The sequence below is a fragment of the Chrysemys picta genome, chromosome 6 (assembly GCF_011386835.1).
Source record: "Chrysemys picta bellii isolate R12L10 chromosome 6, ASM1138683v2, whole genome shotgun sequence".
NCBI classification, from domain to species: domain Eukaryota; kingdom Metazoa; phylum Chordata; order Testudines; family Emydidae; genus Chrysemys; species Chrysemys picta.
Genome location: NC_088796.1, coordinates 107,322,582 through 107,341,892, shown reverse-complemented (window position 1 = coordinate 107,341,892; position 19,311 = coordinate 107,322,582). Strand labels below are relative to the sequence as shown.

The 19,311-nt window shown below is 40.4% G+C and overlaps 1 long non-coding RNA gene across 1 annotated transcript; it reads right to left on the bottom strand.

Moving 5' to 3' along the window:
- Positions 1-6,611: 6,611 nt before the first annotated feature.
- Positions 6,612-18,775, bottom strand: LOC135972500 (uncharacterized). Its single transcript, XR_010588962.1, has 4 exons — positions 18,672-18,775; positions 17,715-17,814; positions 15,429-15,562; positions 6,612-7,998 (listed from the first exon to the last, which is right to left on the bottom strand). It is a non-coding gene; the product is annotated as an uncharacterized LOC135972500 (long non-coding RNA).
- Between the last annotated feature and the right edge of the window lie 536 nt (positions 18,776-19,311).

The following is a 19,311-nucleotide window of genomic DNA, read 5'->3' as shown; positions in this document are numbered from 1 at the left end:
CTCTCTACTTGTACTAGATATTTAGGTTCCTTTAAATCTTAGTGAAGCTGAAATGAAACATTTCACACATGCACCCATACACACACACACACACACACACACCACCTATCACAATAGCAAAGCAATTGCAACTTTAGTGAGAGTAGAAAAATAAATGACTGCTTCTTGGAACCCACAGGCGGAGAGGCAATTCTTGATTTAATCTTAAGTGGACCACAGGATCTGGTCCAAGAGGTGAATATAGCTGGACTACTTGGTAATAGTGACCCTAATATAATTAAATTTAACATCCCTGTGGCAAGGAAAACACCACAGCAGCCCAACACTATTGTATTTAATTTCAGAAAGGGGGAAGTTCGTGAAACAGCAATTAAAAGGTACAGTGCCAAAAGTGAAATCCCTACAAGCTGCAGGGAAACTTTTTAAAGATATCATAATAAAGGCTCAACTTAATTGTATGCCACAAATTAACAAACATAGTAAAAGAACCAAAAAGTGCCATCATGGCTAAACAACAAAGTAAAAGAAGCTGCGAGAGACAAAAAGTCTCCTTTAAAAAGTAGAAGTTAAATACTAGTGAGAAAAATAGAAAGAAGCATAAACTCTGGTAAATTAAGAGTAAAAATATAACTAGGAAGGCCAAAAAAGAATATAAAGAACAATTAGCCAAAGACTCAAAGAAAAAGCAATTTTTTTTTAAAGCACATCAGAAGTAGGGAGCCTGCTAAACAACCAGTGGGGCCACTGGATGACTGAGATGCTAAAGGAGCACTCAAGGACGATAAGGTAATTGCGGAAAAATTAAATGAATTCTTTGCATCGGTCTTCATGGTGGAGGATGTGAGGGAGATTCCCAAGCCTGAGCCATTCTTTTTAGATGACAAATCTGAGGAACTGTCCCAGCTTGATGTCTCAATAGAGGTGGTTTTGGAACAAATTGATAAACTAAACAGTAATAAGTTACCAGGAGCAAATGGTATTCACTCAAGAGTTCTGAAAGAACTCAAATGTGAAATTGCAGGTCTATTAACTGTAGTCTGTAACCTATCATTTAAATCAGCTAGATATAGTGCACTTAGATTTTCAGAAAGCCTTTGACAAGGTTCCTCAGCAAAGCCTCTTAAGCAAAATAAGCTGTCAAGTGATAAGAGGGAAGGTCCTCTCATGGATTGGTAACTGCTTAAAAGATAGCAAACAAGGGGTAGGAATAAATGGTCAGTTTTCAGAATGGAGAGAGGTAAATAATGGTGTGCCCCAGGGCTCTGTGCTGAGCCCCGTCCTTTTCAACATATTCATAAATGATCTTGAAAAAGGGGTAAACAGTGACGTGATAAAATTTGCAGATGATACAAAACTACTCAAGATAGTGACGTCCCAGGCAGGCTGCAAAGAGCTACAAAAGGAATTTAAAAACTGGGTGATTGGGCAGCAAAATGGCAGATGAATTTCAATGTTGCTAAATGCAAAGTAATGCACATGGGAAAACATAATCCCAACTATACACATAAAATGATGGGGCCTAAATTATCCGTTACCACTCAAGAAAGATCTTGGAGTCATTCTGGATAATCCTCTGAAAACATCTACTCAATGTGCAAAGGCAAATGATCTGGGAAAAGGGGTTCGCTGCTCCATGCCAATGGGAGCTGCTGGAAGCGGCAGCCAGAACGTCCCTTGTCCCGTGCCACTTTCAGAAGCTCCCATTGACCTGGAACAGTGAACCGAGGCCAGTAGGAGCCGCAATTGGCCCAACCTGCGGACGTGGCAGGTAAACAAACCGGTCCATCCCGCCAGGGGCTTTCCCTACACAAGCAGCGCCCCAAGTTTGGGAAACACTTCTCTGTATAAATCCATGGTATGCTAACCTTGAATAGTGCACATAGATGTGGTCACCCCCTCTCAAAAAAGATATTGGAATTGGAAAAGGTTCAGAAAAGAGCAACAAAAATGATTAGTGATATGGAATAGCTTCCATATGAGGAGAGAAAAGAGACGACTAAGGGGGGATATGATAGAGGTCTATAAAATCATGACTGGTGTGGAGAAAGTAAATAAGGAAGTGTTATTTACTCCTCCTCATAACACAAGAACTAGGGGTCACCAAATGAAGTTAATAGACAACAGGTTTAGAACAAACAAAAGGAAGTATTTTTTCCAGGGCTGTCAGGTGATTTAAAAAATTAATTGTGATTAATCACACTGTTAAATAGAATACCATTTATTTAAATAATTTTGCATGTTTTCTCCATTTTCAAATATATTGATTTCAATTACAAACACAGAATACAGAGTGTAAAGTGCTCACTGTATATTGCCAGAGGACGTTGTGAAGGCCAAGACTAAACAGGGTTCAAAAAAGAATTAGATAAGTTCATGGAGGATAGATCTATCAATGGCTATTAGCCAGGATGGGCAGGGATGGTGTCCCTAACCTCTGTTTGCCAGAAGCTGGGAATGGGCGATAGGGGCTGGATCACTTGATGAGTATGTGCTTTGTTCATTCCCTCTGGGACACCTGGCATTGGCCACTGTCAGAATACAGGATACTGGGCTAGATGGACCTTTGGTCTGATCCAGTATGGCCATTTTTATGTTTTTATTAAAATATGCATCAAATGTGCAAATGACAGCATTTCATCATTTTTGTAAAATCTCCAGATTTCTGGGCTTTTAGCCTCCACAGGTTTTTTAAAATTTGATAATGTGTTTGATTCCTCATCATGTTGCAGTCTCAATATAGGAATTCCTTTGAGAACAGAGGACTTTCTAGCTAAACACAGATTTGTGTGTGTGTAAATTCTAGAATCTAAGAGCTTAATCCTTCCCACTGAAATCAATACCATACTGCCACCAGCTTCTATAGGGCATGATCAGGCCCGGAAGCACTCTACATGACTGGGGGGGAGGGGAGGGGAGGGAGGGAGGGAGATAAACACCTTTTCCTAACTTCCCTACCTCCCCCCAAAAAATCAGATTCCTGTTTTGTAAAAAGTAAACGCTGATTTTTGGTGCAGCAGTCTTATGCTGTTCTTGATAGTTATGGACACGTACAAAAGATACAATATGTCAAGTAAGATCTTGTAGTATCTCCACCATCATAGGCCACACACACAGAAGAGGGTTCAGTGTTAGAGATGAAGGGGGAAAAAAATCTAATAAAAATTAAGTTACTAGAGGCAAACCAGAGCTCCAAGTAGAGTCATCTGATACTTTCTCTGTGACAATGGCCTAAATTGGATGATTCAAATTAAAACAAAAAAAGAAAAGTATAACATCTGTATATGATGTGAGTGATCAAGGTTTAAAGGTAAAAGAAAAAAAGCTGTGACCAATGGAAAGTTGAGAGTCAAGAAGTTAGAGTACCTAAGGAAAGCCCATGACTATGCAGCAGTGAATGAGTTATATGTCACTTACTGGTAGAAAGTAATTTTTTCCCATGAAATTCTTCAGAAGAAAATGCTTCAAACATGAGATATACTTGTTATGTGACAAATTCTGGACCATTTTCTGCATCCATAGAAGGGAGTAAGGGGGTTTGAGATATCCCTTTATTCCCCTGTGCCAGCTATCCATCCAGCCTCAGAGGGGCTATTCCACCCCACCTCACCCCCACCCCCACATGCATATGGGAAAGGAGTAGGTGAGAAGGGGCAGGGAAGAAGCAGAAGCTTGGTTCTATTCTCTCCAATGTGACAGCCAATTCAACAGTGCTGGGGTCCTACGGACATACATTGCATAGGGCTGGCACAAGTTTCTTCCCCACGCCTGGCAAAGGGGAACCAGAAGGTAGATTGTGGTTCTCCGAGTTGAAGTCTACTTCCTTTCCTGCTCCCAGGGAAGTACAGCGACACTGTCCCATATACAGAGCAGATTCTAGTAGCATAGGGCAAGCCTGTCATTTTACAGCACGTGTTTGAAACATACTGGTCAGTATTCAGGAGATGATTGGCCAGATTCTCTATCTGGAAAACTTCCCTGATCCAGCTCCCCTCCACTCTGACATAAGCATAGTGGGGGCAGGGAATGGAAGTGGCAGTGCTCCATTTCTTAGCAGGCTCATCAACAAGCACACCTTTATAACGTTCTAATTAGGAAATTTATTTTTTCTGTTTTATCCATCGTATTTAAATAATTGGCTCTTCAAACTTAAGATTTTTTGGAACTTGGATTTTTTTAAACAATCAGCACATCTTAACTTAAAAACAATGAATATCGCACTCAGGTGATCATCTCTATCTTTTGTTTGCAATAATCTGAGTCGCTGAAATTGTGTCATGGTCACATTGACTTGATATAGTTTATGGGATAAAAATGTAGTAATGAAGAAGATACTAACAGATGTAAACTCCTTAAAACTATTACATACCTAAGACTGCAGTTAGGATGATTTGATAGTATTTAACATTTTGCTGGATGTCTTAATGCCACCATTATAGATAGGTCACGAAATCAAGAATTTAGGTTATGATTAAGGCTATGTTTATATCACAGAGGTCTCTGGAAGTTGCAGATTCTGCTTCAGACCCAGGGGCTGCAGGACTGGAGCTGGCAGCTAACAGGGTCCTAGCAAGGTTCTGTCGACAGCAGCGACAGGCAACAGCATCCTCAGGGGGCTCCCTGCAAGGTTCCAGCCACGGGCGACAAAGGGTCCTAGCAATGGACAACAGCCTCGTGAGGGGAGGTGGAGGGGGAGGGGGGGAAGGTTGCCTCGGGTGAGCATCTGGAGTTGTCCCATTTTCTCTTTGGGAAATATGGTCATCCTGCAGCTCCTAACGACCCTGGGTGGAGCCCCTCCTCCCCCCACCAGCTGCTGCAGGTGGAGGGGGAATCATGGCAGCCCCCATCCACCATGGTGGCAGGAGAAATCATAGAGTCGCAGTAGCAAAAATCAGACAGGTTGCAGCTTCCGTAAATTTGTGTGTAGTGCCCATGATTATCCGTGTCTTATTAAAAAAAAAATAACCAGGACAAAATCTTAGCCTTAGTTATGATTCAGAATTCAGTTTGAAGGCTGAACCAGAGCCAACATTTTGAATCCGGAGCTATGAGAGAACTGGACTTGACATAACCACAGCCATTTTATGTACTTAGCCCACCATCAGCTGGAAGCAAGGCCACCACCACATCATCAGGAATAATTTGGCTTTTTCCTAAGCAGACAAAAGAGCTGCAGTGACATTCATGAGAATAGAAGTAAGTGTTGATGACTGACCTTGGATCTGGATGTCTAAGACTGTAAGTTTGTTGCTGGGAGTTATTTTGCTAAGGAAATTGTTAACCCACTAGGGGTTATTATGAGTTATGTGCTTTCTTTTAAGCAACCTGATGAGCTAAGAGATGGACATCCAACTCCCCAGGAAAGCTGGAAACTTGCTGCTGACCACTTGACACCATCTCAGACTTTGGGTAACGATATCTGGGGTGCTCCAGACTATTGTTATTTTAGGTGTGCATAGTTTCAATAAAAACAAGCATTTGGGGGTGACAGCACTCGTGTGTACCAATACGTCCCCATTGATTTCCTGAAACCACCTGGGAAACCAAGACTAGCTACCGTAGCTTCAGATTCGGAAAACACTGAATCAGAGCTGGTGTTACAATGGTGTTAGCCTCATCTGAGCTGTTCTTGTGAGGTTTCAGCTCCAAAATGGTAGAAGACTCATACCATCAGCCTTTGTGCTACATTTTCATTACTTTGGGCTATATTTAGATCAGTCTAGTAATGTAATAGGCCATTTTGGTGTTTGGATTCAACCAGGGCCTAGAATCATAGGAACATGGTTAGAATATGGAACTCAAGTGTGAGGTCTTCATAAGGGCCCACTGAATATATTTTATTTGCAGTTAAACTAAAGATGGAGGATGGCATCTGCATGAGAAGTTCCTACCTCTTCATACCATTGGCAAGCTTTTCTCAAACTCATGAGCCACCTAAAATAATCCAGAAAAATCAGTATAGCAAGTGATGCTTGTACTACCAGGTCTTAAATTTGCTGTAGTGAAAAAAAGTCTTAATTTTCCATATCCAGAGCACTCTTGCACCTTTACAGTGATCTTCACAGCCAAGAGCATGCCACATTGTATATATTGGATGAAACATTGTGTCATCCCGCCTTATCAGGACAATTCAATAACACCTAATGATGTGGTCAACCTGGATTGGTATCCCCTATTGTGCATTGACAAATCATTGATCTTTGCAGTGATGTCTCAGCCTTTTTTTTTGTTAAAGCTTCATAAAATGGACAAATAGATATAGATTCTGATCTGAATCAGACAGTTGAGACTCTTTTAATGCTAACTGTGTGCAGCCTGCCAGTAGACGATATATTAACTCAAGTTCAGAAGCAGTATTCCATATCACAGTTCTCTTTATACTGTATTGTGACCTGAACTCTTCCAAGAACTGAAGCACTTAATCGTGGATGGCCCATCACATCCTCTCTTCCCTTGCCCTTCCATTTCGGGCAGAAAGGAACCCTTGTAGCCAGACCTAGAAAACCACATGCCTCAAACTTAGACTCCAATGAAACAAATTTACACCCACTTCAAGGCTTTTTTTTTTTAATAAAAAACATTTACACTGCTGTCACTTTGTAAAAGCAGTATAATCAGACTTAAAAAGTACTAAATCTCCTTTTGAAAAGAGGTTGAAGAGAAGGTGAATGCACTGGAAGGAGAGAGAGAGCTGGACAGGTTCTCAAGGGGTGTTGAATCATCCAGAGGCAGCTCTCTGCACCTTAGCTAGCTAACATAAGAGAAGTTGCTTATGCTTTACCCGTTACATATTGTATTTGCATTCCAAGTTGGTGACTTCAAAGGGCCTAATGGAAGCCTTGAGCAGCCAACTAATCAAAAAATTGTCATCTTTCACACGGCCATCTAGTGTTTTCAGACACAATGGCTGGCAACTTCAAATAAATAATTGTCTCTATAATATTACATTCTGGAGCATCAATTCTGTACTGAAAGACTCTCAGCAAAGAAACAAGGCTTGGGTACATGACATTCTGAATATTTAATTACAACCACTATAAGCATTTCCTCTTGTGATTAGGCCATCTGACCACATGTCTCTGGATTTCAGGCCAAAACCTCTCCGTCCCTCATGTAAGGTTTTGTCTGGGATGGCAAAAACGTCCAGACTCCAATTCACTCAGAGCCTCAAAACCATGTTATCTTCTCAAACTAGACCATATCTTTGAATACATCATTTTCCCCTTCACTTTCTTTCCTTCTCTCTGATGCCACCAAAAAGTTCTGGACTAAGTACAAACCAACTAACCCTCTTACAGGTTAGACTTGTCAGAAGCAGGGGAGGAAAGCATGCTATTCAAAATCTTCTTTACTCCCTTTGTCCCATCAGAAAATTATTTAAAAAAAAATAATAATAATTCACTCTCCTGAGAAACTCAAAAAAGAGCTGCTCAGGTACTAACTTAAGCTTTTTCTTAAATCTTATCTGCCCTAATCTGAAGCAACCTGAGCTCAACTTCTTTGATAAGGCTGTCTTTGGGTGAAGTTTCATGTTTTATTTTGACTGATATAAGCACAGGGCCGGCTCCAGGCACCAGGCACCCAAGCACATGCTTGGGGTGGCACCTGGTAAGGGACGGCGGGGGGAGCGCGGCGGGCTCCGGTTGCGCGGGGCTCGGCGAGGGGGCAGCGCGGGTGCGGCGCTGGAAGGGGGTTCCGGTGGCGCTCGGCGGGGGCAGGCTCTGGCGGCGCGGCGCTCAGCGGCGCTTTTTTTTGCTGCTTGGGGCAGCAAAAAAGCTAGAGCCGGCCCTGTATAAGCACTTCCTCTTTGAAGACCTCTTAGTAGTATGCTAAAATATCATTGCTCAGCTACAAAATTACCCCTCATTCTTAGTCCTTCCAGGAGCAGGATGAACTTCAGGTGACTTCTGAGATGGCTATCTTCTTCCAAAAGCTAATAATCACTGTAAGTTATTTGAACAGCACCAGTCTGTTTTCATCCTCCTGGAAAACTCCTCCCAGCTTCTCATGTGGATAGCAAAGAAAATAAAAGTGGAATTCTTTGTCATTAGCTGCTTTTGAAAATTATCCTTTCCAACAGAAGGCAATGCTACACCCATAGATCCTCTAGACAAGGGCATGGACAGGCAATTAAACAGATCCCATGCATTTTTTTGCATTCAGCTACTGATGCTATCTACCATCTCTATATTGCTAGAGATCCTATAGAATGGTTTATAGATCACAGTTATCCTGCACATAAGGAATCCCCTTATGCTGCATGTGGTCCAAGTAATTGCATGATGCCTCCTAGTACTCTTTTCAGCTGCCAGCTAAATCCATAACTATGAGGGGACTTTGACTAAACTCTTATTCCAGAGAACTTTGCCTCTTCAGAAAAGGAGTAATAGGTGTGTAGATGCCTAATTAGACATTTAATATTTGTATATTAAATACACATGGACAAGTAAGGCAATTGGATTTACACAGTTGTACAAATATTCATATATTTTGGTGGGTGAAATTCCAAAAAATTTGGTTCCACTGTCTCTCTCCTTCCTGATTTTAGCATGTAGTACTACGGAATTCTTGTTTTTATGAAACAGTTGTATACTTCAGTAGCATAACAATATCCATGGTTGGACTATAGGAGATTGGATCATGGAGAATGGAATTTAGCAAATGTGGGGAATAAATTAATGTAGTTTGAAGGGTGGTGTCATAATTTGTAAGCTATGTGCTTTGACCCTTTAGAGTGTGAACAGCTAAACAGGATTAGACCAGGTCAGTTGCTAGAAGAGAGATTCCCAAGAACATCTAGGTGTTCAAGTATGTGATTCAGTGTGACATGCTTCCCTCTGAGCCAATGCCAACTAACTCAGTACAGAGACAATCTGAAGGATCATGAACACTTGTAGTCATTAAGATATTCCATGTAACTTTTCATAACAGTAGAGAAATTAATCAGACAGACTTGGTAAACTCCAATAAACTGGTTGAAAACAACAAATTAAATTACACCATATTTGAACCCTTATTCACAAAGGGTAAACTAGTTTCTGCAATTGTGACACTAAGCTCCCCTGTACTAACACCCTACTCACCATTGTAATAATCTTGTCATGATACCTCACAAGGCAGATTTTGTACCACTAACTCCTCACTGGTCAATAATATAATGGTAAAATGTATGAAGCAACATTATATATAAAGTTATCAATTTCCCCTGTGCTAGTAACATCATACATGTTCAAGACCAGACAGTCGAGTCTAGGTAATGGTGTTAAACAGGTCTAAAGAGAGGAACGTGGGGTTTACCTCAATTTACGTAAAAGTAGTAAATAGGACCAAACAAGGGGAGGAGCTTGCAGGAAACAGAACAATTTACATTTTCCCCAAACACCTGGGGGATATGGGGGGAGGAGTAAAAACAGCAGCAAGGTGCTTCCTTCACAACCGGACTCCATGTCTGCTTCCTCACAACTTGAATAAAAAAAAAACCAACAACTTTTCTTCTGAAGCTTACCCCTCAAAGTATCAATTTCAAAGGTTCATTGGATTATAAGAAGAGTGGCCAGAACCCCAAGTTCCCTTTCATCCAAGGGAAGGGAGGGAAGGGCTTCTGGAGGAGATCCTGACCAAGGGGAAGGAGAGCCATCTTCAACAAAGGCATTACCTTGCTAGAGTAAGTTTTAGTCACCAGAAGCGGTTTCATTTTATTTGCTTATAACCATTTGAATTTTATCTCTTATATTTGATCTCACTTAAAATCCTACGTTCTTGTGTTAATAAATTTGTTTTAATTGTATTCTCAACCATGCTGTGTTGGATTAATGTTGATTGGCACCACTTAAGGGGATAAAATGTGGGATGTCGTCTCTTCAGAGGAATAATAAGGTCTTTTTTCCTCAAAATGTTGCAGGAGAGGGATGGACACTGCAGGATACACAGGTTTGGGAAAGTTTGGGACTGGGGGTCACCTGTTAACCTTAACCAAGTCTGGTAAAGACAAGAATGTGTGTGTGCGTGTGCATGTGCGATAACTGCTGGCATTGGGTTGTTGGATTCAAAGTGGTTGAATCAGCTGTACAGAATTTGGAGTGCATGCTGGCTGTGTGTATGTCCCAGGCAGGGAGCCACAAGCAGCAGAAACATTCAGGATTATAAGTGGTGATACAGCCTCTGAATTGCACCCCACAACATGACAACAATTCAGCTGACTACACATATTCAATATAGAATACATGCATTTAATCATGACAGCATATATTTAGGGTAAAGTATGTAGAGAGAATATATGTTCAATTTTGAAGTCTGAATACCTAATATTAACATCAGATAATTGATGAGTACTCTGTAACCTACCATTTGTTCATTTGTATATTTTAGAAAACTGAACAGACAAGTAAATGAGATGGGTTCATAAATGCAAGTCAAGGATCAATCATATTTTGTATTCAGTGGGATATTATTCAACCACCTATACTAAATTTCTCCTGAATTTTCACTTGAATACGCCTCCCTTATTTCATCTCCGATCCTAAACTAGGATGCATCCTTGTATTATACTAACATTTAATACTTCCCACATTTCTCCCTAGAAATAGCTGCATGTCAGTCATTGCAAATATACAAAAGGAATCGTTTAATCAAAGGGCCTTTGAATAACCTTTCAACTGAAAGAATCCAAATACTAAATATCTTATGTTTTGATTCATAAGGTACAATTTTTCAGAATTTCGCCCATCAAAGTATTTTTTGTTCCTAGGTCTATTGGATTAATATTGTGTTGTATTTTTAATCAGAACACACACGTATCTTGGATTTCCTGGTCCTAGATAACATATACATTAAGAATTTTAATGCTGATTTTTTTTATTACACTATCTGGAATTTACTATTAGCACAGTACTTCTTTAGCAGCACTGAACCTCCGATTTCAAAGAGAACAGGAGTATTGAGTCAGGGAAATCAAACAAGGTGTTTTCAGAGTTATCTAGTATATACATGTATCATTTTCATTTGAAAACAATAAACTTTCATCAGTATGATTATTACTGACAAGATAAATGCATTGGCATTTAAACACCTTCCAACCTGCCACCTATTACCTGTTTCAGTCTATAATTGGTGAAAAGTTACTTATTTCTAGTCAATTACCTGATTTGTTGCTGTAGTGATACGTTATTTTATACTTCAGGGGGAGATAAAACAATCACTTTGAAGCCAGACAAGTTGTCACTACCAGTTATTCTGGGCCAGTATGACATGGCATGCAAAACTATACACCATGTTTTTGCAGCCAGAAAGAATGGGTGTCACCACGGTAATTGCCAATCAAAATCTGGTGTCTGATACCTAAATCAATTACCCACCGAAGACATCTTATGCCAGGTTCTTTTCAGGGGAAATCTAATACAGGCTACTGATTCATAGTTAATCATTGTAAATAGAGAATGATGATTCTTTAAACGGGGATTTTAGAAAAGCACAGTATAGGTCTGTGAGTTTCAATCAATCAATATAAGGACTTTCAAACACTAGACATTTTCACTCTTTTAAAGTAATTATAAATGATGCAGATAAGCAGTGTCTTTCATGACATATGTGGTAACACATGTCAACAGCAACTAGCAGCTTCAGTCTCTGCAGAAAAACAAAACCAGTGCAACTTGTTGAAACAGAAAGGTGGTTTTTGTGTAGATAAAAGTCAAGTCAATGTGAATCGGGGGAGGGGGGCAGGGGAATCCAAAGATTTTGGACAAAAAAAAAACAAACAAAAACTAAAAGTGGCTTTTGATTATCATAATTAGCAGAGTTATCTAACCTGCAAATCTGTAAAGAATAAGAGGAAAGTAATAAGTTATAGGGGAAATCAGTTAATTATGAGAAAGACCTAATATATTTGGGGCTAGATTGTGTGATTTACACATAGCCCTGCATAGCAAGCAGAATGAAATGCCACAAAACTGATATAGTGGGATATCTGGGAAAGGTTACTCCTCTACAGCTTCTTTTTCTCCCTATCCATTTCCATGTCAAAATCATGGGTAGGTTAATTAAAGATGTAAATCGGTAAAGTATTAAAGGATGGCTGCATAATTAATGCATGATTTTATGGAGAATAGGCCTTGTCAAACAAACACATTTTTAAAATGAGATTACGAATTTGGTTGACAAAGAACTGTCTTCATCCAATGGAGCATTTCTGAAGGCGTCTTACAGGAATCTGTTCTTGATCCATCGCTATGGATATCTTTATCAATAGTCTTGAAGAAAATATAAAATTGTTATAAAGTTTACCAATGACACTAAAAATTGTTGGGCTGGCAAACAATAAGGACATGTCAGTGCTACTCAGATCTGGATCACTCGGTAGATTGGCCTCACTTGAACAACATGTTTTTTAATACAGTAAAATGCAAGGTCTTACATCAAGAATATAGAGCGCACTCCTAGAATGAGGGAGTAATTTTGGAAAGCAGTGACTAGGAAAAGTCCTGGTGCCTAATCAACTGATATGAGCTCCTAGTGCAATGCAATGGCACATGTGAGATCACTGGATGTAGGGGAATATCATTAGAAGTAGGAAGGTATTGTACAAACACTAATGAGACCATTACCAGATCACTATCTCCAGTTCTGGTGTCCACATTTTAAAAGGGATATTGATAAATTGGGAAGGGTTCAGAGAAGAGCTACAAGAATATTTGAGGGCTGGAATCCTGCTTCACAGTGAAAGACTAAAGAAGCTCAGTGCACTTAAGTCATCAAACAGAAGGTTAAGCCATGACATGATTGCAGACAATTACTAGGTCTACACTACAGATCTTACAGTGGCACAGCTGTACCACTGCAGCTATGCTGCTATAAGGTCTCCTGTGTAGCCACTCTGTGCCAGTGAGAGCGCTCTCCCGCCAGCATAATTAAACCACCCACAATGAACAGTGGTAGTTATGTGGGCAGGAGACTCTCTCCTGCTGACATAGCACTGTCCACACCAGTGCTTGTGTCAGTCAGGGGTGCGTTACTGACAAAAAAGTGCTAGCGTCGACAAAGAAGTCTTCTTAGTCTACAGGTACTCTTAGGCCAATAGCCATAGGCTTGTAAAAGAAAGTCCCCTGGGGTTTCTCACCCAGATGGTGGGACAACCTGACCACACCTAGTTATTTGCACTGGGTGTTTCCAGCAAAGGCCTCATCTCCTTATTACTTTCAAGAGGACCTTCTTCAGTCTCTGGCTTACTCTGGGAGTTCACTGAAGGCTCCATAGGGTCAGGGTGAAGGACTGCTGGCTACCGGGCAAATTAGTCGAAACAATAGTTAAGAATAAAATTGTCCGACACATAGAAAAACAAACTGTTGAGCAATAGTCAACATGGTTTCTGTAAAGGGAAATAGTGTCTTACTAATCTATTAGAATTCTTTGAAGGGGTCAACAAACATGTAGACAAGGGGGATCGAGTGGACATAGTGTACTTAGATTTCCAGAAAGCCTTTGACAAGGACCCTCACCAAAGGCTCTTATGTAAATTAAGCTGCCATGGGATAAGAGGGAAGGTCCTTTCATGGATTGAGAGCTTTAAAAGACAGGGAACAAAGGGTAGGAATTAATGGTAAATTCTCAGAATGGAGAGGGGTAACTAGTGGTGTTCCCCAAGGGTCAGTCCTCAGACCGATCCTATTCAACTTATTTATAAATGATCTGGAGAAAGGGGTAAACAGTGAGGTGGCAAAGTTTGCAGATGATACTAAACTGCTCAAGATAGTTAAGTCCAAAGCAGACTGAAGAACTTCAAAAAGATCTCACAAAACTAAGTGATTGGGCAACAAAATGGCAAATGAAATTTAATGTGGATAAATGTAAAGTAATGCACAATGGAAAAAATAACCCCAACTATACATACAATATGATGGGGGCTAATTTAGCTACAGCAAGTCAGGAAAAAGATCTTGGAGTCATCGTGGATAGTTCTCTGAAGATGTCCATGCAGTGTGCAGAGGCGGTCAAAACAAGAAAAGCAAACAGGATGTTAGGAATCATTAAAAAGAGGATAGAGAATAAGACTGAGAATATATTATTGCCCTTATATAAATCGATGGTATGCCCTCATCTCGAATACTGCGTACAGATGTGGTCTCCTCATCTCAAAAAAGATATACTGGCACTAGAAAAGGTTCAGAAAAGGGCAACTAAAATGATTAAGGGTTTGGAACGGGTCCCATATGAGGAGAGATTAAAGAGCTTCAGCTTGGAAAAGAGGAGACTAAGGGGGGAATATGATAGGGGTATATAAAATCATGAGTGATGTGGAGAAAGTGGATAAGGAAAAATGATTTACTTATTCCCATAATACAAGAACTAGGGGTCACAAATGAAATTAATAGGCAGCAGGTTTAAAACAAATAAAAGGAAGTTCTTCTTCACCCAGCGCACAGTCAACTTGTGGAACTCACTACCTGAGGAGGCTGTGAAGGCTAGGACTATAACAGAGTTTAAAAGAGAACTGGATAAATTCATGGTGGTTAAGTCCATTAATGGCTATTAGCCAGGACAGATAAGGAATGGTGTCCCTAGCCTCTGTCAGAGGGTGGAGATGGATGGCAGGAGAGAGATCATTTGATCATTGCCTGTTAGGTTCACTCCCTCTGGGGCACCGGGCATTGGCCACTGTCGGTAGACAGGATACTGGGCTAGATGGACCTTTGGTCTGACCCGGTACGGCCTTTCTTATGTTCTTAGGAGTTCCTTCTGTGGCTCCAGAAGTCCTTCTAGCAATCTCCTACTTAAGGCACTCTGGCTCCTTCCCTCACTTCTGACTGCTGTTTCCTCCTTTTTAAAGGCCCCCTCCCTACCATACATGACCCACAGGGCCTCTTTGGCACCTTTCTCACCAGTGTGGTGGCTATATTCCCCATGACAAGGGCTCTTCAATTTAGCAGACAAAAGTATAGTAAGAGCCAATGGCTGGAAGCTAAAGTTTGACACAAAGTAGAAATAAAGTACAAATTTTTAAGTTTTTAAATCTATGAATTTTGTAGTGGCTTTGAATAGTTTTTTCAAGTCAGTTGTAATAGTGTACACATTTTAAAGTGTTTTATGAGGTACATCAAGAAGGTATGCTATACAATTAAAAACTGAAATAAAAATGGCATCTTAAGAGCTTCATGCAAGAAAAACTGTGATTCAAAAAAATAAAACACAAAACAAACCTAAGAGGAAGAAAAGAAAGGGCTAGTAAGACTTGTGCAATATAATGTAACAAGTCAGTGCAACTAGTCCTTGTGAAACTAGTGAGAAAATCTGGTACACTCTTAAAATGTACCTGAAATTAGCGTGCACAAGTATGCTGATATTCCACTAAAAGAAAACAGTCAAGGCCAGTAGCATCAGAGGAGATATGGATGCTAGCATTAGGGATACACAAACTCATTAAGATATTCAAAACTTACCCAAACCGGTGCCTCTTTGCACCATCCCTCGCCAAAGACTTCAAAATTTGAGACCAATCTTTTCCGATTGATAAGGAAAAAGCTTTCCATTCTCCCCTATTTCTTTCCATTTTTATGCTCTTCATATCCTGGATCTCCTTGGAAATGGATGTAAAAAATGCCAAAATATCATGGGAGAGACTGGTCTTGCAACATTTCCTGCTTTACTGGGAGCAGGAAGTATTGGAAGTTTTACAAAGAAGCCTATTCTCCCGGGATTTCAAGGAGAATCTGCCAGCCTGAAAAGGTTCAGATAGTAACTAGATGTATGAATATGTTATTTAAACCACACAGCCAAACCTTACCCGTAACAACTTTACATTCAACAACCAACACTTTGTCCAAAACACAGGACCAGACCTGGGTAGTAGGAGGGCTTCCCAATAGTCCAACCTCTTCATGGGCTATCCAGAGAAAGAATTTTCAGACAAATGCACTATGATATATCTATCTGAGATACATTGATCTTTACATCCTCCGAACAGATGGCTTAAACTCCCTCAGATTTCCACTACAACTTCAACAACCCACCACCCATCTATCAAACTCTCTCTAGAACACTTATACCAGATTCAACTTTCTGGACACCTGATCAGCCTCAACAATTGAGTCTTAACCACAACTATATACAAGAAACCCATAGATCACCCCACCTACCTCCACAGATCCAGAGCCACCCAAAACACACCAAGAAATCTATCATCTACAGTCAGGCAATCAGATACCAGAAATTATATTTTGAGAAGAAAGTCTGGGATACACACCCAAAACACATTCCAAACTGCCTTCAAACAAGCACACTCCACAAGAGAAGTAGATCACATAATGAAGCAGGCCACCCAAATACTCCAAGAGAACCTACTTCAATACAGGGGGGGGGGGGAAGCCACTGACAACACACCCCTGGTTGTCACCTACCACCCCACATGGGAACCAATGTGAGGTATCATCAGGCAAACAAACCATTAAAACTCATACTTGATGGGGAGCATATCCTGAAACAAATCTTCCCCCCTCCCTGCCTTCTGGCCTGCAAACAACCCCCGCCCGTGCCAAGCTCATCATTGGAAGCAAGCTTTGCACCGACCAACGCACACCAAATCAAAGTAGCATCAGACCCTGCCAGAACTATACATGCAAACCTGCAGACATATCTCCACTGCTACAATGATCAATACCTCCTCACAGCACACCTTTGAAGATCCATGGGTCCTATACATGCCTATCACAACGTGTCTTGTATTACATCCAGTGTGCTAGATATCCCAACATCATCTATGGAGGTGAAACAAGACAGACTTGAGGTATTGGTCTTGTGTCTCTTTACTAGAGTCTATAACCCATTAATCCGCCTTTGTCCTATGCCTGCAGAGGTGTTAGTGACCCACTTCGTTTTGACTGGTCCTTTCAACATGTGTTCCCTCCTATAGTCCACCTTGTATTTAGCTGTGACACTGATTACCTTTCCAGACCTGAAGAACTCTGTGTAGCTCAAAAGGTAGTCTCTTCCATCAATAGAAGTTGGTTTAATAAAAATATATGATCTCACGCTCCTTGTCTCTCTAATATTGTGGTTTATCCATTGCTAATCTTTAGCTACATGTTGTTCTATTATCTGAACTTCATTGATTAAAAGAAGAGGAAAACATCAGCAACACATGGATCAGGGTAATGGACCAGAAAGTCTTCTCTTGGTTGCAGAGTCCAAAAAAATCTAATTGTCTTCATTAGTAGAGACAAATTGTTGCGATCTTAAAAAGAAGCTCAAGTTGTATAACTAGTGATTGCTGACTTTCCAAAGAAGGTACTGTCTACCGAACAACAAACTGCTTCATGTATGTTTAATGCACGTCAAAAATAGAAAACCAGTGGTTCAGAGTGGACAACTGTGACTTAAGAGAATTATTGAAGTCTGAAAAATATCCTGGTGAAGACCAGGGAAACTAGGGAGAATATCATTCCCTGTACTGGTCAAGAGGAGTTTATCTACCTCTGCAGAAGGAAGAGAAGAGGATTAGCTTCCTCTCCCCCTCCCACCCCTTGATTCAAATAAGTTCTTGGAGGATCTTCAGAGGCCACATGTCTCTGCAACTCTATTCCAGCTCCTTATCAGTATAGTTATAGTGTAGATACATTAGAGATGATCTGTTCCCCCTGCCCCTCCCCCAAAACACCCCTTTAAAGGGACAATTCCATAGCACAGAGAAGAAAAGCCTCTATAGTTGGGCCGGACCCTTCAGCATTTACCTAGATAGAGTTACTGCAGGGTCTTTGAGGAAGTGATGCATGATACATCTCAAACCATTCTTTGATTCCAGAGCCACAGAGTGTCTCTCTAGATTGAGATCTGAGGAGTTAGGGAAAAATAAAAGGTTCAGCATAAGTTACACTCCCAGTTTTTCTGCAGACCTTGCTACTGGACTTTGAGCCCCTTCTGTTTACTGAGATGGAGAGGAAAAATCTGGTCCTGGCTCATAAATCCTGCTCTGAACTACCAAGCTGGTAAGACACGTGTATATTATAAGGGATCTTCATTCAAGCTAATAGTTGGAACACTGTATCACATCCATGTAACCTTCCAAGAATGCAAAGGTTTAAGAGCCATCATCTCATTTATAAATGAAAGTTACTCAAGAAAGCAGTCTTGGAGAATTTTGGGTTTCTAATGGTCTTTATTTAAAAATCAGAGTTAAAAGTTCATTTGTAAAGAATTCTCCCCCTTGCCTTAATTTAGATATTCAGCTCTTTCCCTCATTTGTTCACTTTATTTTAAAAACATCCTGCTTCACAGATGCTGTACTCTGTGGGTATACATTGGCAGTTGTATTGGCTTCAGTGAAGTTACTCCAATTTATGTGGATACTGGCCCTTAACATACTACTCTCTAAACATCTCTCTTACATCAGTCAGAATGAGAAATAATTCCACTGACTTCAGTGGAATTACATGGTTATAAACCCAGAGTATTCAAGGAGTTAATCAGGCCCAAATACCATTTTCTAAAGGGAGAAAATGGAGTTCAAACTTTTTCTCCATTAGCAGAAGCCTCTTGCTCTTTTATACTGTGGGATCTCTCTCCACTCTGGAATTAGTTGTAAAATAAAATATTGTACATGGGACTGAAGAAAGCTCTTTGTCATGTTAAATTTCATTTTTTGACGGGCACGCACTGTAAGATCAGACAAGTAAAATTCTCCCTCTTACCAGTGATGCTTTTCACCATGTTCAGAGATAATCATCAAGATTTCTTCTTGTACTTGGGTGGGGAGAATGCTACATCATAATTGTACTCAAGTCCGATAGAATCTGTAAGTAAAAAACCCTCCCTCCCAAGTTGTGGCTCTTCTAATGCTGCTTTCTCCACATTGCTGTACAATAGACCGATAAAAAGACAGAACAATAAATCATTAGAACCTATATATCTAGCACATCTATAGCCTCAGCCAGCTGTCAGTGCAATAGGGAACCTCAGCTGAGCTGACCTATTTCTTGCCTTGTGTAAGATTCCTTTTCTATCTCCGCTAATTGTATCTTTAGAGACAATTCATATTTGCTAAAAGAAAACCTCGTTCCTTTTCATTCAGTTCTTGAGACCCGGTTAAATAAACAAAATAAAAACCCCACGCTATTTCCCACCATTAATATATGGATCTCACTGTGGAAGTTTCTTTATTAAAGAAGGTGGTGTGCATCATTCAGGAAACTATGGATTTTGTGTAGATGACTGAAGGAAGTCTTTCATGCTATAGCATTGATCCAAATGGTTTATCATGGTCATTTCAGTTCATAATAAGGGGAAGTTCCCATCTCCAGTTCATCACACAGGGTGAGAAGATGAAGTGTT